General features: G+C 45.7%; 3 non-coding genes across 3 annotated transcripts; all 3 read right to left on the bottom strand.

The window, feature by feature from the left end:
• Nucleotides 1–2,179: 2,179 nt before the first annotated feature.
• On the bottom strand, nt 2,180–2,251 carry Trnat-agu (transfer RNA threonine (anticodon AGU)). Its single transcript has one exon. It is a non-coding gene; the product is annotated as a tRNA-Thr (tRNA).
• A 7,490-nt stretch (nt 2,252–9,741) lies between these two features.
• Trnat-agu (transfer RNA threonine (anticodon AGU)) lies at nt 9,742–9,813 on the bottom strand. Its single transcript has one exon. It is a non-coding gene; the product is annotated as a tRNA-Thr (tRNA).
• Nucleotides 9,814–10,147: 334 nt separating this feature from the next.
• Nucleotides 10,148–10,220, bottom strand: Trnak-cuu (transfer RNA lysine (anticodon CUU)). The gene has a single exon. It is a non-coding gene; the product is annotated as a tRNA-Lys (tRNA).
• Between the last annotated feature and the right edge of the window lie 8,543 nt (nt 10,221–18,763).

The following is an 18,763-nucleotide window of genomic DNA, read 5'->3' as shown; positions in this document are numbered from 1 at the left end:
ACACAGCAACATTCAGACGGTTTCGTACTGCTCAATTGCTACATTAAAACGGTATGTTTCTTTTTCAGAATTGGAAAAACACGACCCTGACACGATTCGAACCTGCAATCTTCGTATCCGAAGTCCAACGCCTTATCTAGTAGACCACACCGTCACTGACGACAAAGTATAACTTATATACGACTCATCTCGAAACGCTCACACCCCCTGAGGAATTGTGTTTACGTTCCACACAGCCGCTGCCTCTTGCTCTATCCCACCCATTCGTTACATTCAACCTTTTACGAGACCGACCAAATATAGACTGGCAAACAAGACCACACACTTTGTGCATTCGGAATCGAAGGCAGGGTGTCCCTCGCCGCATTTGCTACGATGGCCATTTGCTACTTCTGCAGAAACGGCGGCGACGACAACGACGACGACGACCGCGAGAGGCTCTGAGATTTGTGAGATATACATCTATAAAATGTAATTCGGACTGCCTAGCCCCACCTTATGCCGTACCGCTTTGGCAAATGCTTTATCTGCGCCATTCGCCTTAATCACATCTGAGAGTAATTCTTAATAATACGCCTGTCGCTAATTGTTCATCATCACAGATACTGTTTGCTATACGGCCACGACGCGCAACTGATTTCCAAAATTCGTCTTCCTACTGTGAGAATTGAACTCACGACTCCTGGTTTACTAGACCAGTGCTCTACAACTGAGCTAAAGAGGCGCGGCCTAGCGGCAATTTTGTGAACTTCGTCCGTACGGTCGTCTGAATCATCAGGCTTCAGCTGACAACACTTCATATTTTCAACTAATATTTGCACCTGTGGCGACCCATTACTGCTTGGCTACACATCTGACACATAGCCGATGTACTCTCCAAACAAAACCACTTGCACTTCAGAACATCACTTTCACACATGTCTACAAAATCACCTTCAAATACAGTTTCTTGCGACTGATGGTGTCGTAGGCAAATTTTAAAGTTGCAATTTCCATTACATCACGTTAATCAGAAAAACGGTAATTTACATCTGCAGCGGAAAAAAATTCCGTTCCGCCCAGCGTAGAGCTCGAACCCAAGACTCTGTGATGAAGAGCCTCAAGCTCTACCGACTGAGCTAGCCGTGCTAACTCGTTGGATACCTGCTGGCTAGCAGATCACACAGTACTCGTTTGGGTTGGTTGCTCCCATACAGATTCCCTCCATGCTGCCTAATGTTTTCCTAACGTCACACTCGTCACGTACTTCACTTTTATTTCGTAATCATTTCTGAGAGTTAAAGGAGTTGCATGACAATCTGCAGAGCTAGCAGCGTCAAAATTAACACACATACTTGATGTGACTCAAAAGCTGAACGAGTTACTTTCCGACGTTGTTTTAGATGTGCAAGTGCCAGTCAAAACTCGCGGTGACGGCACTCTCCGACCATTTCGCTAGTTAACACCGGTCTTGTTGTGTGTGTTTCAAGGTCAAGACCATCTCCAAGCAGAAAATGGTCAACAGCAAAATTCAGACGGTTTCGTACTGCTCAATTACTACATTAAAACGGTATGGTTCTTTTTCAGAACTGGAAAAACACGACCGTGACACGATTCGAACCTGCAAACTTCGGATCCGAAGTCCAACGCCTTATCTATTAGGCCACACCGTCACTGACGACCAAGTATAACTTATATACGACTCATCTCGAAACGCTCACACCCCCTGAGGAATTGTGTTTACGTTCCACACAGCCGCTGCCCCTTGCTCTATCCCACCCATTCGTTACATTCAACCTCTTACGAGACCGACCAAATATAGACTGGCAAACAAGACCACACACTTTGTGCATTCGGAATCGAAGGCAGGGTGTCCCTCGCCGCATTTGCGACGATGGCCATTTGCTACTCCTGCAGAAACGGCGGAGGCGGCGGCGACGACGACGACGACGACGACGACGACGACGACGACGACGACCGCGAGAGGCTCTGAGTTTTGTGAGAAATACATCTATAAAATGTAATTCAGACTGCCTCGTCCCACCTTACGCCGTACCGCCTTGGCAAATGCTTTATCTGCGCCATTCGCCTTAATCACATCTGAGAGTAATTCTTAATAAAACGAGTGTGGCTAATTGTTGGTCGTCACAGATACTGTTGCTATACGGCAACGACGCGCAACTGATTTCCAAAATTCGTCTACCTCCTGTGAGAATGGAACTCACGACCCCTGGTTTACTAGACCAGTGCTCTACCACTGAGCTAAAGAGGCGCCGCCTAGCGGCAAGTTTGTGTACTTCGTCCGTACGGTCGTCTGAATCATCAGACTTCAGCTGACAACACTTCATATTTTCAACTAATATTTGCACCTATGGCGACCCATTACTGCTTGGCTACACATCTGACACATAGCCGATGTTCTCTCCAAACAAAACCACTTGCACTGCAGAACATGACTTTTACACATGTCTACAAAATCACCTTCACCTTCAAATACAGTTTCTTGCGACTGATGGAGACGTAGGCAAATTTTAAAGTTGCTATTTCCATTACATCACGTTAATCAGAAAAACGGTAATTTACATCTGCAGCGGAAAAAAATTCCGTTCCGCCCAGCGTAGGGCTCGAACCCAAGACTGTGATTAAGAGTCTCATGCTCTACCGACTGAGCTAGCCGTGCTAACTCGTTGGATACCTGCTGGGTAGCAGATCACACAGTAGTCGTTTGGGTTGGTTGCTCCCATACAGATTCCCTCCATGCTGCCTAATGTTTTCCTAATGTCACACTCGTCACGTACTTCACTTTTATTTCATAATCATTTCTGAGAGGTAAAGGAGTTGCATGACAATCTGCAGAGCTAGCAGCGTCAAAATTAACACACATACTTGATGTGACTCAAAAGCTGAACGAGTTACTTTCCGACGTTGTTTTAGATGTGCAAGTGCCAGTCAAAACTCGCGGTGACGGCACTCTCCGACCATTTCGCTAGTTAACACCGGTCTTGTTGTGTGTGTTTCAAGGTCAAGACCATCTCCAAGCAGAAAATGGTCAACAGCAATATTCAGACGGTTTCGTACTGCTCAATTACTACATTAAAACGGTATGTTTCTTTTTCAGAAATGGAAAAACACGACCGTGACACGATTCGAACCTGCAATCTTCGGATCCGAAGTCCAACGCCTTATCTATTTTTTTTTTATTGCTACATTAAAACGGTATGTTTCTTTTTCAGAACTGACAAAACACGAGCGTGACAGCATTCGAACCTGTAGTCTTCAGATCCGAAGTCCGACGGCTTATCAATTTTTTTTCTGCTTGACCACTTTTTTTTGGCGACTTGGACCGCTTTTTATTGTTTTTTATAAGGATGCATATCAGTAGGCGCATGGCGGGGACAACGAGGGCAGGGGTCAAAGAACTCGAGGCCTGGCCACGATGCCCCCACCATCACTCCCACCGAATGGCTCCTTCAGTGCATTTTAATTGTTATAGAAAAGCGGGTATAGTCGTGTATATTTTTCGCCTGCTCTCTTTATTGTGGTAAGGAGCGCTGGTTGTACGACATCTGGGGGTGAGATCCCATTGCAAAGCCGTCATTCGCGTTTTCAGTCAACAGACATTCGAGTAAGAAACATGTGATTATACTGCAATATACAGCGAGCATTTATGAGACACTTATTGGGGGGCAGACGTAACATGAATGGTTAAAAGAAGAGGCATTTCCTTCATCTTAAACGTAGATTCCGACTTCACTTCTTCATTACCCCTAAAATAGTACATTTAGTGTTAGACTGAGCGCTTTAACCAACGCCTATTCGTTCGAATAAAATGATCAACATGTTTCCATATATTTTCCTGTGGTCTGCATGTTGCTGAATGTTGCTGTACTCCATCTGCATAAAAAGCTTGAATTCCGTTTCGTCGTCACCACCTATTTTATTGATAATGTAATGGACAAACTGTCCCATTAACCAGTGTATTGCATTATTTGTGGTTTTCGGGTAATATTTAGTTTCAGGTCTGAAAAGCACCATAGGAGTAATAGAATTGGATGACGTTCGTTGCAGTAGTGCAAGACTTTTCCTGAGCCAATGCCAATTGTTGAGATTTCCAGCACACATAAATCTATGAATCACAGTGTCAACTAGTTTACATTTCTGACATAACGGGGTTTCAGCTTTCCCAATTTTATAAAGCCGCTCGTTGGTGCTGACAATATTATTGACGGCTTTGTACCATGCCGTTACCACATCTGAATTGAGCCCGTTAAAACTAATATTCTCCCAAATTGCATCCTAGTTGTGACTCATATATTTCGTGGCAATTTTATTTTGTCCTTCATATTGTTGTCTTTGTCTCATGATATCTCTGGCTGTAATGTGCAGTGAAGTTCTGAGTTTCTCGTTAACATAGCTCAATTCTGTGTACAAGATCCTAACGTATCGCAGTCGGGGGTTAATTTTTTGTACGTCTGCCGGTGGTTGAAGGCTTTCTGGTTGGACACATTTAAACAATTGTGTAGTAATACTGCCGGGGTTGGCGTGAAATATGTTTAAAGACCTTTTTATGAAAAGCGCAGAAGCTTTATTGCGTATGTCTACCAGTCCGAGGCCTCCATTTCTAGGATGTAAAGTCGCAGTTCTTAGGTTAACCCTGACGATTTCCCCCTTCCATAAGAAATTTGCAACCCACGACATTATTTTCTGAGCTATCAACTTCGGCAAGGAAAAAACTTGTGCCATATAGAATACCTTTGAGAGAATGCATAAGTTAATGAACCTGACCCTCTGAACCTGGTTCATAAGTCGTTTTGAGTTCTCAATAAGTCCCCCTTGAATCTTTGTTAAAACCTCTTTCCAATTGAGGGCTGTCATCCTCATTGGACATGCCGTCAGGATTGTCCCCAGGGTTTTATGGGTGGTAACGGACTTCGCCCAATCGCTGTGTATCCGTTCAAGACCCCGCATTCCCAGGATTGTACTTTTATTTTAGTTTGCTGTCGCACCCGATGCGCGGCAGTAGTTTTTAAGAATGGCCCCTAGTCGAATTACATCATCTTGCCCTCTTATGACGACACCAACATCGTCAGCATAGGCTCTCACTACAGTTTTCCTGCCAGTTATAGTTATGCCCTTTAACCTTTCATGAACACTTCTTAAAAAGGGCTCTAACGACACAACAAACAAAAACATAGATAAGGGACTTTCCTGTGGGATGCCGCCGTTTATTTGAATTTGCGGCGTCAGCTGACAGTTGACAGCTAATTTAGCGTTCAGACCAGTAGCAACGTTTTTATAACATTAACTGTTTTGTGGACGAGTCCCATTTTTGTCAGTACCTCAAATAGGAAGCGGGGATTCACCGAGTCGAAAGCCTTAGTAAAATCTATAAAAAGTAAAGCACATTTGATGGAAACCGATGCTAAGGCGATGATGTCTCTATATTCAGAAATCGTATTGAAAATACTTCTATTTGCTGCACATGACTGATGTTGACTAATTAATTTGTCGGTCAGAGGGGAAAGGCTCTTGTTTAAAATCCTGCATACTATTTTGTAGTCAGAGTTTAAAAGTGTAATAGGGCGGTAATTGTTTAAACTTTTCGTCCCTTTGTTTTTCGGTAGAAGTACAATTTTGCTGTCTTTAAAATCTGCAGGTATCGTCTGCTCGTTATAAATCTCATTGACAATGCATGTAAACGTGTCACCAATTAAAAACCAGAACTTTCTGTAAAATTCTACAGGGAGTCCGTCGGGTCCAGCAGATTTATTCACCGGGGACTTGGTTATTGTCTCACGAACCTCTTCGTTACTGACTTCAGAAAGGATATCGTCGTTTTCAGAACTTGTCAATTGTGGGGATAAAACACTGAGAAACTCTTGCAGAGACCCCTCGTGAGGTGGGCTGGAGGAATATAATGCATAGTAGTACTGGTATACTGCATTTAGAATCTCCTTCTGAGACGTCAGTGTTGTCCCATTGGGGGTTTTAAGTTCACTAATAACAGTGCGTCGCCTATTCTTTGCATGCCGAAGCAGATGATATAAGGATGTTGTTTCATCATCTACCACCGACTTCGCCTTTGACTTCAGTTTTAAACCTTCCATCTGTTGTCTTTTAATGGCGAGTAATTTCGCTTTGGTGTGTCTGATGTCTTGTAATCTAATGGTTGACACGTTTGCCTGTTCATAGAGGTCTCGCAACAAACTGTAATAAAATTCCAGACTGTTTTTTAACTCCCACGCTCTTTCTCTGCTGTATCTGATACACACTTTTCTCAGTCTCGGCTTTGCAACCTTAATCCACCAGTCTAATACTGTGGGGTGCCTCTCGATCGACCGCAGACATAAGGTCCACGCATCCGATAACCGCGTCTGCCAAATCTTGCTCTTTTAAGAGAGAGACATTTAGATGCCACTGGTTCCTAAAAATCTGAATCGGCTGTGGAGCTAAATTAATGCACGCCTTCATACTGCAGTGGTCACTAAAATATACAGGTACGATTTCTGAATTTAGTAGACATCTTTCCAAGTTTTGGGAAACATAGATTCTGTCTATTCTACTGCGCGAAGTCTGTGTTACATACGTATATTCAACCTTCGTTGGATATTTTAGTTCCCATGCGTCCTTTAGTTTTAGGTTGGTTACTAGGCGTTTAAGTTCTAAAGAACCGTTAAAATGTGGTTGTTGATCTTTACGATTTAACACACAGTTAAAATCACCGCCCATTATAAAACTGTTTGGTTGTCGACGTAATAAATATATAAGTACCTCTTTATAAAATGCTGCCCTGTCCTGTCTATTACTATTTCCTGAGGGCGCGTATAAGTTAATCAATGTGGTACCTAAAACGTTAATACTATTTGCCCTTCCAGATTCCAACCGCTCCAATTGAGATACGGGAATCCCTTCCCTGAGCAGAACCGCTGTTCCTGTATGTGTGTCACAAGATACGTTAACAATTGCGGTGTATCCTGGTATTACAAATTCCGTCGTTACAACCTCCTGTAGCAAAGCGATATCGGTTCCAGAGACATACAAAAATTCCTTGAGAGCAGCTAACTTTAATGAGGTTCGAATTTTATTTATATTGATCGTTGTGATAGAGTATGCTTGCATCTCTAACTTGCTACTGGCCACCGACAATGTTGGTCAAAAAACTGTTGTACTTTTGGTATGCTGAAATCCGGTTTAGAACTACAGTCATTCAGAACTTGGTAGCAGTCCTAGTAACACGGTCGCTAAACGTTAGTTTGTCTGCCATTGTCATCCCGCACCTTAGTACTGAGGGGCTGGTCGACATTGAGTGTGTCAGGAGGCTCATCTTGAGCACCTTCTCTGACAATTTCATATCGTATATTTTTCTGTGATTTTGCGTCCGACTTGTCCGCTTTTTGTTTGGCTTGGGTGCGAGAAACAGTAAGATTCGGTTGTGGTTTTAGCGTACGGCGGTGGACGCCTTGAAAACCCTGACCTGATTTTGTTGTGGCAACACTCGACGCGGCCGCTTCAGCAGCAGTGTCTAGAGAGACCTGGTTTGTAAACACTGCCTGCTGTTTACATGCTACCTTCGGTTGTTGTGACGCTTGCGACGGTGTTTGCTTATTTTCCGTTTCAGGAGTAAACACTTTCACCTGTTTACACTCTGGTGCCGGTTGCTGTGCTGTTGCGGTGTCGCGTTGTTGTTGTTCTACCGCTTCCGCGAACTTCCCGTCGGTAAACAGCTGATTATCGCTGTTTTCAGCTGGGCAAGTTGTCACTGCTTGGGGGACTTCTACTTTCTTGCTGTCGGCAGCTGCCGTTGCATTTTCTGGCAGTGAGCGAGATGTATCAGAAACTGCAATTAAATCTACTTGCATTCCGTCTTGGGGCACATGCAAATTTTCATCGCCAGCTTTCTGTTTACGTACAGCAGGAGATTGTCGGGAGGTGTCATCATGAGAATGATCATCTGTATGTTCATGTGGGGCCGGCCGCGGTGGTCTCGCGGTTCTAGGCGCTCAGTCCGGAACCGTGCGACTGCTACGGTCGCAGGTTCGAATCCTGCCTCGGGCATGGATGTGTGTGATGTCCTTAGGTTAGTTAGGTTTAATTAGTTCTAAGTTCTAGGCGACTGATGACCTCAGACGTTAAGTCGCATAGTGCTCAGAGCCATTTGAACCATTTTTTTGTTCATGTGGTCGTTTCTTGGTTAGTACGTCTAACTCACGGGCAGAGGAATCACAATTGAAGCGTGTTACCAGGGGTGGAAAATCACTGCCATCAACAGCAATAGTTCCAGTACTAGGTACAGAATCCGAACCCTCACGCTGTTTGGCTGTGTTATCGGTTGCCAAAACTTCGCTCAAGGTCATCTTGCGGCGTTGGACTATATGTGTTTTTAGAACAAAGACACGACGCAGACAGTCCTGCCTTAAATGACCCGATTCATTGCATATATGGCACGTAGGGGTTTGACCAGTATAAATCACGTGTGCTTTACGCCCGTCAACAGTTATATGAGATGGGATATTCGTCTTTACTTCCATCTCTACCGAACGAATACCATTGAAGCTCTGAATTTTAAATTGCTTCGACCAACGTTCGTTAACTATATCCTTTACCTCACCATATTGAGACAGGGCAACCTTGATTTTCTCATTATCTATCTCGATAGGTAAATTTAACACCCGCACAGATCTATAAAGAGCATCAGCTCTCCTGATAGCCACTTTACTTGTAGTGCCGTCTCTATGCAAAAATTCGACATGATACCCGAATTTTCCAATAATTTTATCGACCGAAACGGGATACAAAAACTTTACGAAAACACAGTAGTTGTCAGTATCTAGCTGAGTGGTATGCACCATATAAGAATTTATGCCAAGCACCTGATCAAGCCAATCATGAATTTCCAGAGCAGTCGGCTGAACACGTCGTGTTTCCTTAGCGAAGGCAAAAACCAGCGTATTCTTCCTCACAGTTGTAGCCATGGTATGCAGTAATCAAGGGGAGATTCTGGTAATTACCGAAAACTCCACAAACGACAAATAATCGTCGGTAGAAAACACAAAAACAGAACACAGGAGGCAGAAAAAACACGAGTTACACACGAAGAAAATCACAAAACTCAAAAACACCGAAACACAAAGGTAAACACTGGCGAAACACTGTCTACACGCAGCAACGGTGACACGTCCGTACGCGTCGGCAGCTAGAGCCAGAAAACCGAATCTATTAGGCCACACCGTCACTGACGACCAATTATAACTTATATACAACTCATCTCGAACGCTCACACCCCCTGAGGAATTGTGTTTTCGTTCCACACAGCCGCTGCACCTTGCTCTATCCCACCCATTCGTTACATTCAACCTCTTACGAGACCGACCAAATATAGACTGGCAAACAAGACCACACACTTTGTGGATTCGGAATCGAAGGCAGGGTGTCCCTCGCCGCATTTGCTACGATGGCCATTTGCTACTTCTGCAGAAACGGCAGCGGCGGCAGCGGCGACGACGACGACGACGACGACGACGACGACGACGACGACGACGACCGCGAGAGGCTCTAGAGTGTGAGAAATACATTTATAAAATGTAATTGAGACTGCCTCGTCCCACCTTATGCCGTACCGCTTTGGCAAATGCTTTATCTGCGCCATTCGCCTTAATCTCATCTGAGAGTAATTCTTAATAATACGCCTGTCGCTAATTGTTCGTCATCACAGATACTGTTTGCTATACGGCCACGACGCGCAATTGATTTCCAAAATTCGTCTTCCTCCTGTGAGAATGGAACTCACGACCCCTGGTTTACTAGACCAGTGCTCTACCACTGAGCTAAACAGGCGCCGCCTAGCGGCACTTTTGCGTACTTCGTCCGTACGGTCGTCTGAATCATCAGACTTCAGCTGACAACACTTCATATTTTCAACTAATATTTGCAGCTATGGCGACCCATTACTGCTTGGCTACACATCTGACACGTAGCCGATGTTCTCTCCAAACAAAACCACTTGCACTTCAGAACATGACTTTCACACATGTCTAAAAAATCACCTTCACCTTCAAATACAGTTTCTTGCGACTGATGGAGACGTAGGCAAATTTTAAAGTTGCTATTTCCATTACATCACGTTAATCAGAAAACGGTAATTAAATCTGCGGCGGAAAAAATTCCGTTCCGCCCAGCGTAGGGCTCGAACCCAAGACCCTGTGATTAAGAGTCTCATGCTCTACCGACTGAGCTAGCCGTGCTAACTCGTTGGATACCTGCTGGCTAGCAGATCACACAGTACTCGTTTGGGTTGGTTGCTCCCATACAGCGTCCCTCCATTCTGCCTAATGTTTTCCTGACGTCACACTCGTCACGTACTTCACTTTCATTTCATAATCATTTCTGAGAGGTAATGGAGTTGCATGACAATCTGCAGAGCTAGCAGCGTCAAAATTAACACACATACTTGATGTGACTCAAAAGCTGAACGAGTTACTTTCCGACGTTGATTTAGATGTGCAAGTGCCAGATAAAACTCGCGGTGACGGCACTCTGCCGACCATTTCGCTAGTTAACGCCGGTGTTGTTTTGTGTGTTTCAAGCTCAAGACCATCTCCAAGCAGAAAATGGTCAACAGCAACATTCAGACGGTTTCGTACTGCTCAATTGCTACATTAAAACGGTATGTTTCTTTTTCAGAACTGGAAAAACACGACCGTGACAGGATTCCAACCTGCAATCTTCGGATCCGAAGTCCAACGCCTTATCTATTAGGCCACACCGTCACTGACGAACAAGTATAACTTATATACAACTCATCTCGAAACGCTCACACCCCCTGAGGAATTGTGTTTTCGTTCCACACAGCCACTGCCCCTTGCGCTACCCCACCCATTCGTTACATTCAGCCTCTTACGAGACCGACCAAATATAGACTGGCAAACAAGACCACACACTTTGTGCATTCGGAATCGAAGGCAGGGTGTCCCTCGCCGCATTTGCTACGATGGCCATTTGCTACTTCTGCCGAAACGGCGGCGGCGACGACGACGACCGCGAGAGGCTCTGAGATTTGTGAGAAATACATCTATAAAATATAATTCAGACTGCCTTGTCCCACCTTATGCCGTACCGCTTTGCAAATGCTTTATCTGCGCCATTCGCCTTAATCACATCAGAGAGTAATTCTTAATAAAACGCCTGTCGCTAATTGTTCGTCATCACAGATACTGTTTGCTATACAGCCACGACGCGCATCTCATTTCCAAATTCGTCTTCCTCCTGTAAGGATGGAACTCACGACCCCTGGTTAGTTAGACCAGTGCTCAACCACTGAGCTAAAGAGGCGCGGCCTAGTTGCAATTTTGCGTACTTTATCCGTACGGTCGTCTGAATCATCAGACTTCAGGTGACAACACTTCATATTTTCAACTAATATTTGCAGCTATGGCGACCCATTACTGCTTGGCTACACATCTGACACGTAGCCGATGTTCTCTCCAAACAAAACCACTTGCACTTCAGAACATGACTTTCATACATGTCTACAAAATCACCTTCACCTTCAAATACAGTTTCTTGCGACTGATGGAGACGTAGGCAAATTTTAAAGTTGCTATTTCCATTACATCACGTTAATCAGAAAAACGGTAATTTACATCTGCAGCGGAAAAAAATTCCGTTCCGCCCAGCGTAGGGCTCAAACCCACGACCCTGTGATTAAGAGTCTCACGCTCTACCGACTGTGCAAGCCGTGATAACTTGTTGGATACCTGCTGGGTAGCATATCACACAGTACTCGTTTGGGTTGGTTGGTTCCATACAGAAAGCCTCCATCCTGCCTAATGTTTTCCTAACGTCACTATCGTCACGTACTTCACTTTTATTTCATAATCATTTCTGAGAGGTAAAGGAATTGCTTGACAATCTGTTGAGCTAGCGGCGTCAAAATTAACACACATACTTGATGTGACTCAAAGCTGAACGAGTTACTTTCCGACGTTGATTTAGATGTGCAAGTGCCAGACAAAACTCGCGGTGACGGCACTCTGCCGACCATTTCGCTAGTTAACGCCGGTGTTGTTTTGTGTGTTTCAAGCTCAAGACCATCTCCAAGCAGAAAATGGTCAACACCAACATTCAGACGGTTTCGTACTGATCAATTGCTACATTAAAACGGTATGTTTCTTTTTCAGAACTGGGAAAACACGACCGTGACAGGATCCGAACATGCAATCTTCGGATCCGAAGTCCAACGCCTTATCTATTAGGCCACACGGTCACTGACAACCAAGTATAACGTATATACGACTCATCTCGTAACGCTCACACCCCTGAGGAATTGTGTTTTCGTTCTACACAGCCGCTGCCCCTTGCTCTTTCCCACCCATTCGTTACATTCAACCTCTTACGCGACCGAACAAATATAGACTGGGAAATAAGACCACACACTTTGTGCATTCGGAATCGAAGGCAGGGCGTCCCTCGCCGCATTTGCTACGATGGCCATTTGCTACTTCTGCAGAAGCGGCGGCGGCGACGACGTCGTCGAAGACGACGACGACGACGACGACCCCGAGGGGCTCTGAGATATGTGAGAAATACATCTATAAAATGTAATTCAGACTGCCTCGTCCCACCTTATTCTGTACCGCTTTGGCAAATGCTTTATCTGCGCCATTCGCCTTAATCACATCTGAGAGTAATTCTTAATATAACGCTTGTCGCTAATTGTTCGTCATCACAGATACTGTTTGCTATACGGCCACGACGCGCAACTGATTTCCAAAATTCGTCTCCCTCAAGTGGGGATGGATCTTAGGACCCCTGTTATACTAGACCAGTGCCCTACCACGTTTTTTTTTTTTTTAACGCGCAACTTATTTATAAAATTTATCTTTTTCCTGTGAGGATGGAACTTACGACCCATGGTTTATTAGACCAATTCTCTACCACTTTTTTTGTTTTCTTTGTTTACCATCTTTTTCTTGTTGTTTCAATTTATTTTTCCTTTCTTTTTTTGTGTATTACTTGATATGCCATTGTTTAAAATTTAGGGGTGACACTCAGATTCAGGCCTGCGGAAACAAAGCGGGCAGGGGTCGAAACCCGAGGCCTGGCCACGATGACTCCACCGTCCTGTTTCCGAATGTCACCTGTACTACGGCGTCGTACTTTCCCCTACTGTCTCGGTTCTTGGTCTCACGTTTGTTTTTCTTGTTCGTCTTAAATATCCACGAAAACTTCAGTCCAGGTTTAGAAAAGTAGTTTACAGAAAGGTGGCAAATCCAGAAACAGTATATAGGAAATCGGCTAACACAGGCGACCTTAGCCAACACCCTCCCTTTCTAATGTCAGGCTAAGCATATTTCCAAAATCTTCACGGAGTCGTGGCATGCGCAATCTGTTCCAGTAAGCAGTAAGAATGTACTGTCGAAACGTTAGGTGTTCATCCTCTTCATGACAACTAATAACAAAATGTACGAAGTGTCCAAGCAACCACATAACGGTATTGAGCTTCGTTCGCGGATAAAAGGAAGAATCGGGCCGTACGATGATGTCAATGGTATAAGCCGTTTCGGCAGTCCTAGTGACAAAAGCCAGTTGTTTCCTGAGCCAAATCCAATTAGCAAGGTGCCCACTGCAGATGAATCGATGCTCAAGTGTGTCCACTAGACCACACCGAGTGCAGTTGTCCGTGTCAGAAAGACCAATACGGTGCAGTCGTACGTTGGTGGGGAACAAACCATTAACTACCCTACACCACGTGGACGCCACAGCCATAGTGTGGATCGGCAGACTAACATTCTTCCAGACGTTCTTCCAGGACACTGATGGAGACGCCAGTTCGATTGGATTGGGACCGGCCAGCCCCTCCCAACGGGCACTCAAGCTCTTGGTCGTTGGCACCGGTCGTCGCAAGAAGACGTCACCGAGGTAACTAACCGCAATATAAAATTCCCGGACGTGTTTCAACTTAAAATTGAGGCGACCGACGTCGACAGGTGGAGCAAGGCTCTTCGGACGCACAACAGTAAAAAGTCTGGATGTAATTGAAGTCACTTCTTGCGTAACAATTAGAGTCGTACGGCGGGCGTACAAGGCAGATGCCTTGCGAGTAATGTCAGTGAGGCCCAAGCCTCCGCAGATACGCGGTTTCGTCATAACCTCGTAACCCAACTTGAATAGATGACCCTTCCATATAAACCTGCTAGACAATTGGAGCAACCGTTTCGCCACCATAATGGGAAGGGGGAACAGCTGAGCAACATAATAGGCTTTACATAACACGTATATGTCTAAAATTCTGATTTTTTGCAAAATGGTAGCAGAGCGCTGCTCATGGACCATCAGAGCCCCCTGTATCTTCTCGGTGACAGATTTCCAATTAAGAGCCGCCATTTTTATGGGACACCGATCAATGCTAATCCCCAATGACGTATGGCGATCGACAAAAGTGGCCCAAGGGACATCAGCATCGCGAAACCCTCGAATATCAAGGAACTTACATTTACCCTGATTGAGACGCGCTCCAGAGACACAACAGTATGCATCAACCGCCCCTTTCAACAATGTAATATCATCACGTTGACGGAGGAGAACAACGACATCGTCCGCGTACGCCTTAACAGTGAGCTTCCCACCAGAGAGGGTCATACCCTGAAGCTTGAAGGCAAGAGTCCGAAGCAGCGGTTCCAGGGACAATATGAATAGAGACATAGAGAGCGGACTACCCTGAGGTACCCCTCGGCGGATAGCAAAGGGCGGCGTCAGCTGCCCATTGACTGACACCCGAGCAGTTATTCCCCTATACAAATTACCAAGAACACCACGTGATGAAGCGTTAAAACCTATTGTATCTAAAACATGATCTAAAAACACATGACTGACGTGGTCAAAAGCCTTATAAAAATCGAGGAAAGCAAAGGCACAATGAACGTTTGTAACCGCCGCAACCGAGACAACATCCCGATATTCGGCTACTGGGGTCAGAATAGATCTACCAGGAAAACAACATTGATGTGCATCAATCACACCCCGAAGCAGTGAAGACAATCGACTATTGAGTGCTCTAGCAGCTGTCTTGTAATCAAAGTTCAGCAATGTGAGCGGACGAAGATTGGCAGTAGATAAACGACCAGTGGACTTCGCAATTAAAACAATTTTCCCTACTTTAAAATCGGCAGGCACATCCATCCCCCTGACAATCTCATTTAAATTCTGCGTAAAAGTGCCACCAAAAAGAGGCCAAAAACGGAGATAAAATTCTTTAGGCAGGCCGTCTGGACCCGGCGATTTACCGGACGGAGAGTGAGCAATAAAATCAAAAACATCATCTACCTGGAACTCCTGGAGAAAGTCGCCGTTCGCGTCAGGCGTGATCGTCGCAGGAAGATCCTCAAGGACATCATCAGAAAGTGACGCACCAGAATCATCGGCAGAATAGAGACTAGCGTAATACTGATGAAGAGCACGAGTCATTTCCTCCTGTGCAATAAGCTGTCGTCCATCATCCACCATAAGAGAAGAGATGAAGGAGCGACGACGTCGAGTCTGATGCCGCAGCAGGTGGTACAAAGAAGTCAGTTCACCTTGAACAAGAGAGTGAGGTTTCGACTTTACTCGCAGACCATCCAACTGTCGTCGTTGGAGGGTCAAGAGCTTGGCTTTAATACGACGAACATCATGGATCCGCAGAGGAGAAGGATCCGCCGCGTCATACAGTTCACGCAGGACAGAGTGTAAAATTCATACGTGTTCTTAAAATCACGCGCCCTTGCGGCACAGTAAAAAACCAAAGCCTGACGAATCTTGGGCTTGGCAAACGCAGTCCACCAAACGAGCAAGGAGGGGTAACGCGGGACGGAGCGAAGACGTCGCTCCCACACGGCACTTACAACTTCATCAATGGCACTGTCGGCAAGGTGGGAAACATTTAACATCCACTGGGAACGATAAAGTTTTGCTGGTTGGTGACTAAGATTTACAGTTGCAGTAAAAGCACAATGGTCAGAAAAACTAGTAGGAATAACATCGACAGAAAGAATGTTATCACATAAAAAATCAGAGAAGTAGAATCTGTCGAGTCTAATGCATGAGGACGCGGTAAAATACGTAAATTTCACCAGGGTTGGATATTTGTGTTCCCAAACATCACGCAGGTGCATCGTACGAACCAAGTCATGTAAATCTCGGCAATAATTAAAATTGGAGGACTTTTCTTCAGGGCGTAAAACACAATTAAAATCGCCTCCGAGCAGGAGACTCCGAGGACTCTTGCGTAAAAGATAAATAAGCTCTTCCTTATAAAAGCGCGATCGAGCCACAGTGCGACCCGAACCAGAGGGGGCATACAAAACAACTAGGTGGAGATCAAAAAGACGACAACCAATCCCACGGCCAGAGTCAAGGAATTCAATGTCAGTAATAGGAATACCTTCTCGAAAGAAAAGAGCAGTTCCTCTTGAATTCTCCGGTGCGACATTGAAAACAGTTTGAAATCCAGGTAGAGAGAGATCAGAAAACAATACTTCCTGCAAAAATACTACGTCCGCACAGGAGTCGTAAAGAAACTGCCGCAAAGAGGCAATGCGAACGTCGGACTCAATACGGTTAACATTTAAGGTAAGAAAGGTGTATGCTTGAACCATGGAGAGAAAAGCGAGGGAAGAAATCACCTACACCGACGCATCAACATCACAGTCCATAGCAGGGGAGACGGAGGCATCCGAGGGAAGGAGACTGCTACCATCTTCCGCGGATCCCTTACGTTTTGGTTTTTTACAACAGCAGTAACGTTAGGCTGAACGCGTAATTTGCGTCGGCTGACGGGCAAGGAAGCGGCAGCCGCCGATGACGTAGGAGGGTCAAGTTCTGTATCTGACAACACCCGCGCCGGTCCACAGTCAGAGTCCGGGGTCGCGGGGGAAACAGCCGACGAAACGGACTGGTCTACACCAGTATTAGCTTCCGGCAAACATGGACTACACGGAGGCGAAACGTGAGCAGGAAGCTCAGAAACTGCTAAGTTGGAAGGAAGCGGAGCAGCTCCGCTGGCAGAGGTGTGGGGCAGCGAGGCAGGAAGTTGTTGCGACTCAACTTGTTGTGACAACGAAGTCGGTTCGGAAGGCGGCGCCAACAGGCCCGACCGACGAGCCGACTCGAGAGAAGCCGTGTCGGAAGCCGAAGGGGCGTCAGCAGCCGCTACCGGAACAGCTACTTCAGGGGAACAGGGAGCATCTACACTACTCTGTGGCTCGGAGGATGTCGGTCTCTCGGATTGGGGCATCTCGGGGAGATCCTCATCCGTACTATTTCCATCTTGTGCGCGACACCGTTTATTGTTCAAAAGCGGCACACCCACCTGAGGAAACGACTGAACAACATCAGATTTGGCACGTAAAGGAGGAAATTCTGTGTCAGGGGCGTGCACAACCTGCGGCTTGGCGCTACTACCACTGGACTGTTCGACACCAAGAGCAGAACCACCTGCAACGAGGTCAGCGACCGTTAACTTGCGACGCTGTTCGAGAGAATTTTTTAACACAAAAACCCTCCGCGGACAGTTGGTACGCACGTGGCCACTCTCATTACACAAGAAACAGGTGCCAACTTGACCACTATATGTTACATGGACACGATATCCACCGATCTGCAGGTGCGAGGGTATATTCTGCTTCACGTGCATTTCGACGGAACGAATGCCACTGTAACACTGCAGGCGATGTTGGCTGGACCAGCGTTCAACGCGAATACTCTTAACATCACCATACTTGAGTAAACCTTCCTTAAGATACACATTATCCACCTCCGGCGGAAGGTTGTAAACACGAACACTGGTGTACGTAATGGAAGCATTTGAAAGCAGTACGGTACTGACAGAATCATCCCGATGCCGAAAGAGAACCTGATGACCAAATTTGGAAATAATTTTATCAACCTGAAGGGGGTCCATAAATTTAACAAAGTAAACATAGAGTTCGGTATCAAAATATGCAGTGTGCACCTGATACGAATTAATGCCAAAGGTATCTACTAAGCAATCATGAATCTCAAGGGAACTAGGTTGCACATGGCGGATGGACTTGTCGAAAGCAAAACGAACTGTAGATTGACGAGGAATAACCTGAGACGACATTTTCAAAAACTACGCGGTCTAAACCGCTACACAAAAAACACTGAAATACACACAGAAAGTAACACAACGAACGAAACAACGACGGAGAAAAACTTACAGAAGGTACAACACTACACGTAAACAAACGATATCCCACTATACGTAACGCTACGGCGGAGCGGAAGACTAGGCACGTCCACACTGCACGGCGTCTGAAGCGGAACTGTATATTAGGCCACACGGTCACTGACGACCAAGTATAACTTATATACGACTCATCTCGAAACGCTCACACCCCTTGAGGAATTGTGTTTCCGTTCCACACAGCCACTGCCCCTTGCTCTATCCCACCCATTCGTTACATTCAACCTCTTACGAGACCGACCAAATATAGACTGGCAAACAAGACCCCACTCTTTGTGCATTCGGAATCGAAGGCAGGGTGTCCCTCGCCGCATTTGCTACGATGGCCATTTGCTACTTCTGCAGAAACGGCGGCGGCGGCGACGACGACGACGACGACGACGACGACGACGACGACGACGACGACGACGACGACGACCGCGAGAGGCTCAGAGATTTGTGAGACATACATCTATAAAATGTAGTTCACACTGCCTCGTCCCGCCTTATGCCGTACCGCTTTGGCAAATGCTTTATCTGCGCCATTCGCCTTAATCACATCTG

The sequence above is a fragment of the Schistocerca gregaria genome, chromosome 10 (genome assembly GCF_023897955.1).
Source record: "Schistocerca gregaria isolate iqSchGreg1 chromosome 10, iqSchGreg1.2, whole genome shotgun sequence".
Taxonomy (NCBI): Eukaryota; Metazoa; Arthropoda; class Insecta; order Orthoptera; family Acrididae; genus Schistocerca; species Schistocerca gregaria.
Note: the sequence above shows the minus strand (reverse complement) of the source record. Positions and strands in the feature narration are given on the sequence as shown.